General features: G+C 42.4%; 2 protein-coding genes across 2 annotated transcripts in view; one reads left to right on the plus strand and one right to left on the minus strand.

Annotated features, from left to right (window-relative positions):
* The window catches only part of AVEN (apoptosis and caspase activation inhibitor), a 47,216-nt gene that overhangs the window by 24,139 nt on the left and 9,568 nt on the right, over positions 1-13,509 (minus strand). The window lies entirely within an intron of this gene.
* LOC144933592 (muscarinic acetylcholine receptor M1-like) overlaps positions 458-13,509 on the plus strand; it is a 28,158-nt gene continuing 15,106 nt past the window's right edge. The window contains exon 1 of the mRNA XM_078858560.1: positions 458-547. The gene's annotated coding sequence lies outside the window, so the exon portion shown is untranslated. The remainder of the gene's footprint in view (positions 548-13,509) is intronic.

The raw sequence follows: 13,509 nt of genomic DNA on the forward strand, positions 1-13,509 counted from the left end.
GAACTCTCGACCTCCCTAATCCAAGTTCACGAGCCTCCCCACACCCCACAGCCCTCAGCCCTTAGCCCGTTATGGAGCCTCACCACGCACGCCTTGCGTGTGCGGCAGCAATTAGTCCCGAGGACCCAACCGTCAGACGCTCCACGCGAACACGCTCGTGCGTGTGCGCACGTGTGAGGTACGAAGCAGACCGATAATAAAATGTGGTGGGGGGGGGGGGGTCGTGGAGGTGTGGCTATGCCTTGGAGCTCCGCCCTCATTGTGACACACTCGAGCTCCCATTGTCCACTCCCCACAACCCCCAAGCCAGCCGCCCCCCCCGGCCCCCCCGCCCCCCCCCCCACCCTCTCCCTGGCACAAACGAACTCCCACCCACCCCCCCACCATGCTGAGTTACTCATCCAGGCTAGGACACTGGTCGTGAAGGAGAGAGAATCCCGGAGGCAGCGGCTGAATGGGACGACAAAAACGCAGGCTGCGCGCGGACTCCAGCAACGGTGCCCGGGAATGAACGAGCAACGGCACGGAACCTGCCGACCGTCAGCGGGTGAGTGACCCCCGGCTGCGTGTGCGGACGCAACGTTGCCTCCGTCACCTGCGCGCTATTTGAGTTTACTGACGTACACGGAGATGCTAATTTGAGGGTTCCTGTTCTGAATAAATAGCTTATGCTGAAGGAGCAAACAAGTTGACGTTTATTTGGTCGTTTTGGCCACGCGAGTGAGAATCCGGCCGGACTGCGCCATGGTTACACAGCGCAAGACTCACAATTATAAAACTGTGACATTTCAAAACCCAATGGGTGGCTGATTGCTGGTTTTGGGATCCATGAAATGAGCACCACTTTGTGGTAACCCAAGAGTAATCGAGCTATGGATACACTTGACTCTGGTATGGGAATGAGGAATGTAATCACTAACTTCAGGCCACCTGAAAATATAACCATCACAACTATATTTGTAAATGTTGTGGATTGGCTCTACAACACACCGGTGTGTTGTACTAGTGACGAATTCGCCACGTTCTGTTTACATGACAACCCTTACAAGTTGGCTGTGTCGGGTGGTGGCGGGTTTAACGACACATTTATATATTTACGCGATCTAACCCCAAAAAACCTCTATTATGGACAACTATGCTCGTTTGAGCTGTGAGCCACTTTTCACAGCCTTCGAATTGAACAGAAAAGTAATAATATACTGCATTTAATGCGACCAAGCACAGCCAAGATATATTTGTTGAGTTTCCTTTTGCTTAAGACTGAGAGAAGATGGATAATTAAAACGTCAATACAGAACCACAGTTTTGAAAATTATTGTTCAATATCGTAACTGCTAATATCAATTTAGTCACTGTACGGGTTCGTGATATTCTCCACAGTGCTAGTTAGGTTAGTGTGACCGATTTGAGTGTCATGCTCAAAACGTCTTGACTGCCCACCAATGTCAAATAATTGCAACTGAAAAAAACGCCACAGTGTTTAAACATTATATATTACATTTTTGATTTATTTAGACTGTGGTGCATTGCATGTTATTTAAATAGTCATGCAATCATTTCACAGAGCCTTAAAAAAATACGGATGTCATACACAGGAGGGGGAAAATATAACACCCAAGCTGTTCCAGAACAGTTTCAGAGTATGTTCCAATCAGTTCCACATGAGACACGACTGCATACGTGAATGCACAACACAAATATCCTTTGTATAGCCTTAACAAATATTTGGGGCAAGTGCTGTCAGCGAGCACATGTGAAGGCGGGCATGGCACATGCTGGGGTCGGTGGCCAGCACCATGCCAGGCCATCTTTGTCTTCCAAGGGGTAATGTTTACATACTGCATCAGGTACTCATTTGAGGCAGAGTCTACTTAGGGAAGGCCCAGGATGGGTTCAGATCATCATCACTGTTGTTGGTCATGAGCGGGAATGGTACTCGGGACACCGGGTTCGTAGCGCAGCGTGCTAACCGTAACACTACCGCTCCCCACATGCACGCATGTACACACACATATACATTTGCAGTTAGTCTAGTCAACAGCAGAAAATGTAAAGGTTTAGTAAGATTGATGTATTTGCTAAAAGCCGCTAAACATCACTGACACTTCGGGAGACCACTGTCCAATAACCCAGGCTTTGTAAGTTAATAAGCCATAAATCAAACAGAGCATAGTTTCTTGCACTGGGGTGAAAAAATGACCACATATTTAATTATCAGGTCCTCGAAAGTGCTCACACAATGGTGAAATATTAAAAGGAAGAACCCTTACTTATCAGGAACTGCATTTTCCTGCATTTGGTTTGTTACACGCACGAGTGCCGCTTAGAATCTGGAGATTGTTTTTCATGCTCTGATCATACAGGTGTGTGTATTTAAAGCAAGTGTCACGATACAACTCGATAAGTTATAAAAGCCCAAAATAAATACTCACCGCCGTCATAATTAAACCGTTAAATCCACTGCAAAGAGACCTGGGATAGCTTAACTGAAATGTCAATGCTTATCCTGATAATGTATTATTTCCCATGAAATTAATTTGAGATAAGTTTACCTGCCTAGAGACATCATATTGACAATTAAAAAGGTAGGATTGGACAGAACCCGTTGCTAAAAAAATGATGGGCCAGTAGTTAAGACATGAGCCGAGCAATGGAGTCTTCTTTCTTTAATATGGGCTGATGTAGATGCAGAGCAACAACGACAATTTCGCATTCAGGTGGTCAAGCCAGATAACAGCATCAGGAGCAGCGGAGTAGTGTATCGTTGTAGTGTCTGTGGATCGGGGCATTACATGATTATATGTTGTACGGTCTTGTTCTGGACGACCAGTCGCACAACACTGGAGAGTTTTATTTTCGAATCGAGCAAATCAAGTGACAGCCGGAGAAGGGAAATGCATCCAAGAGTACGCCGCCACGGAGACGAACTCATGAAATCAGCTCGTGCGCAGATCTTAGGTGAATCGTCGCATCGCGGGATCGTGAGAGATGAGGACGGCATGGGGGAGGCCTTCATCCGGCAGTTGGCCGACTGTGACTGATGATGTCTGTGATGAAGTTTAATATTTTGGATTTGTGCCAAAAAGCAGGCACACTGTTTCTTACACTTGTGAACCAAGTCACATGGTATTTATAGTCTAGCCTGCAGCAGACTGCAGCGTGCTCAGCTAACGTCCTGTGTAGCACTGCCGAGGCGGAGGTGGGATGTGAACCAGAAACCCCGCACTACGTGTCCGGACAGCAAGCGCACTGACAATTATCAAAGCCAGCTGCCCCCACGTTCACGCGCCGTATACAATTTCAGTTCACTATTTGCAATACTCCATTTATAAATTGGATATGAATGACAGCCGTGCAGGATCGAATACCATATTGCTATACAAGGCGTGCATTACAATAAGGTAACCATAACGCACGACTTCTCTACTCCGCTGCCACGCTGTTAAAATTAGCCCAGCATGCCGTGGACAGACGTACGACCACATGATAACGTTTATCACCTTTTAAAGCCAACTCGCTGCTGTGCATTTTTTTGTACTCCCTACTGCTAATTTTTTTTGTGAATCCAGCAGCCAGATGTTAATGGAGCGTGGATCACTGCAGAGTGTGGCGTGATATTGGCGGCGCGCTGCATCTTAAAGACAGATAATAATGCAAGTGCCCAAGTTAAGAGGTTCTGTTTCATTAAGCGGTTGTTTTCAACGACTTTGCAAGCGTTCATTAAGAAATGCATGCGTCGGTGCCACAACAGGATTAGCTAAGAGCAGCAACGGGCGATGTGCGTATGCAACAGGAAACACAGCAACCGACCTCTGTGCCTCAGCTGTAAGAGTGTGTTGTGGGGCCCTAAGGCAGATGCGGCGCTTAGTGGGCATGGCACACAGTCAGAAAGCTGCAAATTCACTTCACGATGCCTCGCTGACCTTCTGGTTATCTATAAATTGGGCACCACTTTCTTAGAAGTCAACATCTGTTGTCCTATGAAACGACTGGTTTCCATCATAGCCATGTGGAATTTCTACCAAACGGCTGAGAGCTGTAATTGTAGATTGCTACTGTCTGCCCTATATACATATTTTAGCTGAGAAACACTTTTCTGACATTTTTTACTCTTAACAGCATTACGTTTTAACCCCTGCTTCAGGACACAACTGTATCGTGGGTGTAATTAATTAGCATAACCTAAAAGGTGGCTGGGTGACTCATGGGATTGATTTAATGCTCGAATCCATCTTGGGTCAGCCAAAATATTCGGCTCATAAAGTGCGCGGCAGTCAACCACACAAAAAATATTTCCCAACTCCAAAGATTGCTAGGTAACTCACAGGGCTTATTGCGAAACCTGTCAGAGCTGTAAGTCAGATTGAATTCCGAGGCTCTCTCCGAAGGTTACACCTGATACTCAAATGCACCACATAAACAGTATTTAGTGCGCATGACTCACAATCTAAAGGCTGCAAATTCACATCATGATTCCTGGATGACCTCTCAGTATCTATTTTGCGGGAAGTCAACATGTTACCCTCTGGAGGAAACGGGCTCGGACTTGGTCACAAGGAAAAGTACGTAAACTTTAAAGAAATTATTAAAATCTTGTTTGAATTTAGCTTAGCATAGCTCACTAGTAACAACAAATATTCATTTATATCAAATAACTGATTCGAATTATTTGGGTCTTTCGGTAAAGTCACGCAGATAGGTTCAAAGAAAAAAACTATTTTATTTTTTAAACTACGACGTTTCGATAGCAACACAAGCGTTCATCATCTTCCTGAGCGTTCGTTATCTTCCTGCTGATGAACGCTTGTGTTGCGATCGAAACGACGTAGTTTTTTGTTATTTTTTGTTATTTTCTTTGAACCTATCTACGTGACTTTACCGAAAGACCCAAAGAATATGAATTCCTGCAGTCACGAAAGCTTTAAGTCAAGATTTAACCGATTCGAAAAGAAGCATTCAATCATTGGAACATCAGAGGAACACCATCTAGTGGTTGGCAAAAAGGGAGATTTGTTGACATCTGTGCTTCCTCTTCCATGTTTATTTCTCAAAACTGTGAGGCCGAGCTGTCTGTTGTGGTTCCACAGGGGACATGATCTGCTATGCATGTCAGTGTCACCAGCAGAAGGTCAACAGGCCACCACAGCCAATACCAGTAATATCACCACCACCCTGGCATCAATTATTTTCTCATTCTAAATCCTAAATCCTAAAGTACTAGCAAAGTGGACACCCATCCTTCAATGGTCTGGGCTAACAACATCCCAGTCAGAGGTCTTTAGGCCTTCCCCTTAAGTTCCTGACCTCTGCATGCCACTCATTTACCCGTTTGGTAAATCTGTCCTGCATCCTGCACAGATGCTCCACCAATCACAACCTCATCTTCCTGATTACATTCTTGTCATGTTTGACCCCAAAGCTCCAAGTTGTTTGTATGTATGTTGAACTTCTTTTGTACCGTAACGTAGCCAACTGTGCCCTATCCTGCAACGCCATTTCAAGCGTCTTCTGCATGCGCCTATTATTAAAGACCAGAACCAACTGGATAGCTACTTGGTAATTCAGATGCACATAATTGATTGGTAAAGGAGTTAAGTGTGTTGAGGTTGGATTTGATAACCCCCAAAGGGAAAGTGACTGCATATAGCCCTCAACAAGCATCGTACTCAAGTGCCTCTAACACAAAGGGTGATTTATAATTGTTAGAGGGCAGCCATGTATGATTCGTTAAAAGTATGTTTAACTATATTAGGCGATGTACCATTTAGGTACGAGCACCAGTTCGGTAGGAACACCAAAGTGACCTAAGTACCTTGCTTTAGCAGCACTTGCAGATGTACTAATGCATATACAAAAACGATTGAAGAGATGTGACATCATGTCAGTTTACAAGACAGGCAACAGGCCTTTCTCAGCTCTAAATAATGTAATTCCAATTGCAGGCAGCAATTAACATGAATTATTACACTCATGAGAGATGCATTGAGTTATACATGCCATAATCAATTACTTTATTCACCCTACTAGAATGCAACAAAATCTTTCATGCTAACATTTGTAAAGAGACAGAAAAAAGTATAACTAGAGAGAAGCACAGATAAGACGGACTATACATATGAAACAGAAAGAACATATTAGAGACTACAAATGAGATGTCACAGCAACAACTTGAGACATTTGTGACAGCACGTGTCAGTACAGATTTAGCAACATTAACAAGGCAGAACAAAAATAGACAGCCAGAACAAACAGGACAATACTGACAATCTGTAATACTCGTCCTTCCGATATGAGGAAGCCACTGGACCTATGCACATTTAAATATAATTTGGAAACTAATTTCTGAAGAACTGCTTTTTTGCGTTTAGTTTGTTGTCATTCCCCCGCACCTCCGATGAGCACTGTTGGTTACGTACGGTGCATAAGAAGTGCAACCATACATCCAGACTATAAAAAATTAGACAGATAATACAGCGCAAACTGGACAAGAACGCAATCAAGATGACAAAAATCAATTCTTGAATGGAATCGCGACCTGCAAATCACGACCATTTATAGATCCACAGGGGAGTGAATCTGTACACGCTTACGCAGTGCCTAGAACGCCGATATGATTATTACTCTTTGTTTTTTTTGCTAAAGTCATGTAAAAAGAGAAAACAATAACTTAAATAATAGCATACGACGTTTCGATTGCAACACAAGCAATCAACATCAGGTAAAAATGAAAGAGAAAACAAAACCTAGTAATCTTCTTGGTTCTTTCGGTAAGTCACGTAGAACAACCTGTTCTTCACCTGAGGATGGCTGCTTGCGTTGTGGCCGAAACGTCGTGAGAATTATTTTATTATGTTTTATTTTTCTTATTTTATTATTTACATTCTACGTGACTTCACCGAAAGAACCAAGAAGATGAATCCATGCAGTCACGAAAGCTTTAAATCAAAATAAAACCTAGTAAACTTAGAAATATAATGTAATACAACACAGATAGTCGGCTAACATAACAGTCAACACCCTACCTGGTTGATTACGTACTTCCAAAGATTGCTAAATTTAAGAGAGAGACAAAACACAGAACAGGAGACACATAGACAGACACGTAAGCAGAGAGAGACAAACACATAGTCACACAGAGAAACGACACCTCTGTGTAGAGGCCAAACTGCCTCGTGGCATCTTCTTAGTTCTTTCGGTAAAGTCATGTAGAATGGAAATAATAAAATAATACAAATAAAACATAATAAAATAATTCTCACGACGTTTCGGCCACAACGCAAGCAGCCGTCCTCAGGTGGAGAACAGGTCTGTCGAAACGTCGTGAGAATTATTTTATTATGTTTTATTTGTATTTTATTATTTCCATTCTACGCGACTTTACCGAAAGAACCAAGAAGATGAATCCCTGCAGTCACGAAAGCTTTAAATCGAAAAATGCCTCGTGGCAATTTGGTCGGATACTTCAGAGAGAAGTATTCAGATTTATTACAAATACTTGTAAGCATATATTGTCACTGGTTGTACCAAGTCTCCATGCAGTGTGTGCAAGATGATCAGGCAGGACATTTATGCAATAACCTTGATATTTTAGCACATAATTGGAGACGTAACAAATTATATTATCCCCATTTATTTGCGAATACAACACTGAGAGGTAGTTTCCTTAAATCGCTAACTGAATCCTATTACCTGGACATTATAGCAGAGGAGCAGGAGTTACCAATAAGTGGCAGGAGATTCATCCTATTATCCGCATTTACCTGTGGGTGACAATGTGGATAACTTAGTTCTTTTTGCGGACAAATTCAAATAACAGCATCCACACACACGGATGAGAGGAGTTTTGGAGATTAAGATAAATGTTTAATTTCCTGAAGCCGCGATGATGTTCACAACGGTAAATTGAGGATGAGCTTGGCGAGATAATCTCGACCCTTGGTGAAATATAAACGCACATGCATGACAATCCACGGTGGCGCTCACCGCCTCAACATTTTGTATCAATAGCCCTTTGCTATTGTTACAAAATGTTGCATCTTTTTTAAGGCAGAAAGCAGATTCAAATGTATTCCACGTGGTTTTTACATTACGGCTTAATTTCCCGGGTCTTTTGTCAATCTGTTCCCGGATGACGGCTTCCCCTACGCCCTGTCAATCACGGGGGGTAGGGGCAGACCCAGGACCGTTTCAGGTAAATGACTCGCCACTCATGTTAGTCAATCAAACTAAGGTAGACCAGGTTCACAGTAAACGGAGCTAATCAATGTGCCCTCACACTACCTTGAATTTCCTTCCTTTTGATTGTGCATAATTCCACGAGGCTTAGTTGCCCACACTGCTGGTAAATTGGTTACGTTTAATGGAGTCAAGGGTTCAGTTACTGCCACTACGCACGCAGTACTTTCTGCAGAAGGTTATCCGAGCACAGCCTATGTTTTGAAGTGAATGTTAAATGCTCTTTGCCAATACCTTCAAGACTTGGAAATTCTGTGTCTGTAAAAACCCAAAGTCGCCATTGCATAAGCCATAAATCACAAAACCTGGTTAGAGGACAATTAGAGGAAATTTTACTTGAAATGAGTGAACATTGTGCATCCATAGTAAGGAACCAGAGTTGGCACCATGCTTGGTCAATAACAAGGTGGAAAGGGACCTGGCACACTCTGAATGTGTATTTTCCACCACCAGACACTTGTCCATGAAGCCAAATGAAATCAGTTGTTTACGTTGAGTGCAACTGCAGCGCCTTTCTGCGGTTCTTATGAAGGACATTCATAATGAATGTGCCAAAATTGCCCTTGTGATACCTGAGAACATTTCACATAAGCCCCACAACAAAGCGGATTGGTCCTAAGTGGGATCAGATTCAACGCCACTGCTAAGGTGGAAAACCTTTGCAATGTGTTTTTACACGGGTGGTGTGGTGCTTGCATATGTGACGTAGTGCTTAAGATGTTGGCAACAATGGTTTGATTAATGGACAGGCACAACACCATTGGGAATTGGTTTGTGAACTTGAGATGAGCATGACTATGCCAAATCATCACATAATAGGTGAAGACGAATCTGAGACACTGACATAACATTGTCTATTTTTTACAATGAATATATGATGACCTTTTACAACAATCTCATGGTCACTTTGCAATTCTCAGAAAAATTAGTTGGGAGAAAATATGCATGCTGGCTGAGTGGAGAGGGTATTTATCACAAGCCTACTTTACCGCTCATCAAAATATATTAAAATAGACAAAGTGGTTATGACAAAAATTAACACAGATACCCCCCGAGCCTTATAAGACAACAAGGGCAAGTGCTGTTTGCGAACACCTACTAAAGCCATGATGTGGTGTTGAGACCCGGTTGGCTACATACGGTGCGAAAAAAGTTCAAGTACATACCCAGTTGCTATGTTCTGCTCAGTGCCAATGTTCACACAAGCCACCAAGTACTTATTTAATTCTGAATGCACCTTGGGGAGGACCAAGACGGGTTCATATAGCACTTGCCACGGACGTGCACGGCTGGGAATTGAACACATGTAAATGAGATCGTAGTGCAATGCGAAAACCACTAGCCCATTGCTCCCCACAAACACACATTCACGTACAAGGACAGAGGTTCCCCACATCACGTATAACAGACTGTTGCAGCAAGTGCTGTTAAGTGAGCACTTATTGAGGCCTGCACACAGTAAAACGCTGGCGGTGTCGCAACAGTACTGGTGTTTACACACCACACCAGGTGCAGTACTCATTAAAATCTGAGTCAACATAGGAGAGATTCCTGGGACCAGTTCAGATATCAGTCACGCCTGACAGCCATAGCCCCAACGGAACCCAGATCGCTGAGGTTTGTAGCATAGTGTCGCTAATCACTGCACCACCGCTCTCTATACACACATACACTGCTTTCTTCATGGGTATTCAAAAGCTGCCTTCTCTTTCCTTTACCTCTAACCCAGCAGCCAGAATAGAAAAGATCTTTGTGAGATGTTCCCCTGTCTGGAGTTCATGGGCGCATCCTGTCTCTTGTGTGTGCCACATAATTGTAAGACCGACACACTTGTCCGGACAAAATTATACGTCAGGCAGTTTACCTGAATGAAAACATCTTGCCAATTATATTTGCGTCAGCCATAACCTCTCATTAGCTGTTCTGCGTATTGCTTGTCTCCCAATTGAAGCAAAACACACACGAAGAAATGCGTGCAATTGCTAACATATTTTATTATTTAGAAATGCCATAAAAGAATAATTGTGTTCATCACAAAATTCCTCTTAATTATAGAAAAAACATTATTTTAAGGAAGCCAAATCCCATGGCAGTCTCGTTTATTTCATTATTTATTTTCAGCCTCAAAATAACTTAGACCAAAGTCACGGAATGGCATGAAAATGAAAGATCTTAGTTAGTTTAACACGTAGGCTTTCGCGACCAATATTGTTCATAATCAACTTGTCTTTTGTCAACGTGACACTTTTTTACTGATTGGCCGTGTCGGGTGGTGGAGGGTTACGACACATTTATAAATAACGCGATCTAAACCCAAAAATCGTTGATTATGAAGATCTTAGTTGCCCATTACTGCAGCTTGTCTCACCGCACAGGCACTACAGATTCAAGCTACATCTCAACCTCATTCTCGGATACACCGCAGTGCAGAAAGTGCTATTTCAACATGATACGTTATACAGATCCTGATTATTGTGTAGGTATTAAAGATGCTGAGAAAATATCTGATAAAAGCAGGGGTGTTAAGCCCTGTGTCCCATCTCTACAGGGCCATCACAGGTCAATAATATGTCTAATCTGGATAAATTCCTATTGTGGATTTAATGTTTTTTTTTACTGAGGTCAGAGGTGGTTTTTGGCTCCCAGAAATAACCTCTGTGCTGGAGTGAGATGTGCTAAACTCCAGAGTTTATTTCAATCCAAACAACGATGCCCTAAACAATCTTCATAAGGGTCAGATGGATGTGGTCAAATCAACGATGACTTTGCAAATACAATAATCCACCTTCAAGGCCTAAACCGTAGCTATATATACAAGGATAGCTCAAAATATTGTCACGCAATTAACAACTGTTTAGAGAACAATCAAGATTATCATCTAGTTTCGGGTAACACAGGTATTTTGTCATGTCATTGTATGGGTCCCCCCCCCCCAACCGATGCGATGCGATTTTAAGGATACAAATCTTTCCCAAAAAAGTATGTTATAGATAAATTATATAAAATTATATACTTAACCAGGAAACCTGCACTTAAGTCTCAATGTGTCATTCAGGAGGGTGCTGCTTGGGATATTTAGCCACTTCCTTATAGAGTATGTTTTCCATGAAGGATGAAACCAGAGAATCCAGAGAGAACAAACATTTTTGAGACGAAACTCAACACTCCCTTAGAGACCAGAGGTCAGCAGCTACTTGACGTGTTGCCATTTGACTGGCCAATTCGTAGCCCTGCAAGTGTACGTTGATAATCTCTGGGCACGATCACCCAACATACAGAGTCCTAGGACACACCCGTCCGTACCTGTTCACAGGAAAACAACTGAATTTAGAGAAAAGCACCACGAAATAGTAAAAGGGAATACGATGAGAAGCCTATTGGCAGCACAGATATGGATTACACCGGGAGGGGATGATCAAGAGGGAGATACATCACTCAATGAAAGCATCGCAGCATATTTTGTTAAGTTTTCTGTGGCATGGCAATGTGGATGATGCCACCAGACTGAAAAACTCAACAGGGTTGTCAATAACAATTTTGCCTTAAAATGAAAATATTTAATAGACGATGTTTCGGACGATGCCCCCTTCTTCATAGCACGTAAAAAAACACGTTTATTTAATTTTTATGTGCTACAAAGATGGGCCATTGCCCAAATTTTCACCTATTATATAATTTTCCTTTTAAGGCGAAAGTGTTATTGCCGAATGTGTTGTGCTTTTTGTTCATTGTACTTGATTTGCAACAGCATCAACACATAATTTCACTGACAAAGGTTGTTAACGAAGTCGACTGATTAAATCTTTTATAGCATCACATGGTATTTTATAATTGAAAGTGCAGCAATCTTGTAACACTCCAAGCCAGAGGTCTGTACGTGCGCATGCCACGATCACACGTTCATGCGTGGCACTGAGCAAGACACCATAATAGTTTCCATGGCAACCTTAAGGAATGTTTTTATTCCCCTGGCATGATTTAAAACCTTTCACAGTTAAAAATTTAGCAAAACGGAATTGGTGAGCATGGTGACCACCGAAAAGAGTGATCGGAAAATCAATCCACCCAAACGCTGTTTGCACCTTCGCCTGATTTGAGAAATTCTTAGTTGATGCAGATCTATTAATGAGCAACCTTCTCACATTTACAGAAGAACCGTGAAAGAAACGGTGTTGCCAAGCATGATGGGGGCACATGCCGCACACTGTAACCTATCACAGCGTGGGGTTTAACTGAAATGGCATCTTACTTCATCTGTATTCTTTGACATCTGTTTTAACAATCGTACCACAATCATGCTACCGCAATTGGAGGCACGAGGTGAAGAGGCCTTCCATTCTGTCCAATAACTGGCTAAAGAAAGAAATGACATATTGTAAAATGACCTGAAGTTAATAAAAATAACGGAACTACTTAAGATTTCTCCTAGATAAGCATAATGTATTGCCGAGCAGCACTCCTGCAAGCCATGTAGGGCATGGTTTACCAGGAATACATCAGCATGTTTGTAAGATACGCTCTGTTTATCATGTACACTCTTAGGCGACATTCACAGAGTGCATGTATTTAAATTTTATAATAATAATCATTTCAGCCCTTTGCCAATTCACTTGTAAACGAGGGCCTGTCGAAGTGCCCTGTCAGAGTTGGCGTTTGTTTGATAATACTTCAACATAGAGGTCAGTATAGGGAGGTGAAGAGAGGCCATTTCAGATATCATTTACTACTGATTTTAGCCACAGTCGGAAATTGAACCCATGTAGCTAGGTTCAACAGCAGTGCGTTAACTGCTGTACCACCACTCTACCCTTTATTTTAAATTACGTAAAAAAATAACATGCCATTTATGATCCTGTGTATGTCCTTCAGAAAAACTCTACATCGAGTAAAGTAAAAAAACATACAATATAATTTGTCTTTCTCAAGCCATTGGTGACCAGGATAAAAATGCCCACTCATGACACTTCACAACCTGGATTCATCTCGGGTCCGAGCATGAGATTTGAATGCAGGAAATTTGGGTTGTTTGGCTCAGGATTCTGAAACAGACACGAGCATTAACTCCACTAGGCACCCAGCCACTTTCTAAAGATGCAGGACTTTGTGACTCATCTGCATACTAGCCAGTATGAATAGAGAACACTTTGGCTGACCTGTGCCAAACACATAAAAGCAGCTGTTCTCGGCCTGCACTCATTCTGATATCACGTGTGCACAAACAAACAGACGAGTAAATGTACACCAGCGAAGACATACATTACATTTTACGTGCCC

Source organism: Lampetra fluviatilis, chromosome 7, assembly GCF_964198595.1.
Source record: "Lampetra fluviatilis chromosome 7, kcLamFluv1.1, whole genome shotgun sequence".
Lineage (NCBI taxonomy): Eukaryota > Metazoa > Chordata > Hyperoartia > Petromyzontiformes > Petromyzontidae > Lampetra > Lampetra fluviatilis.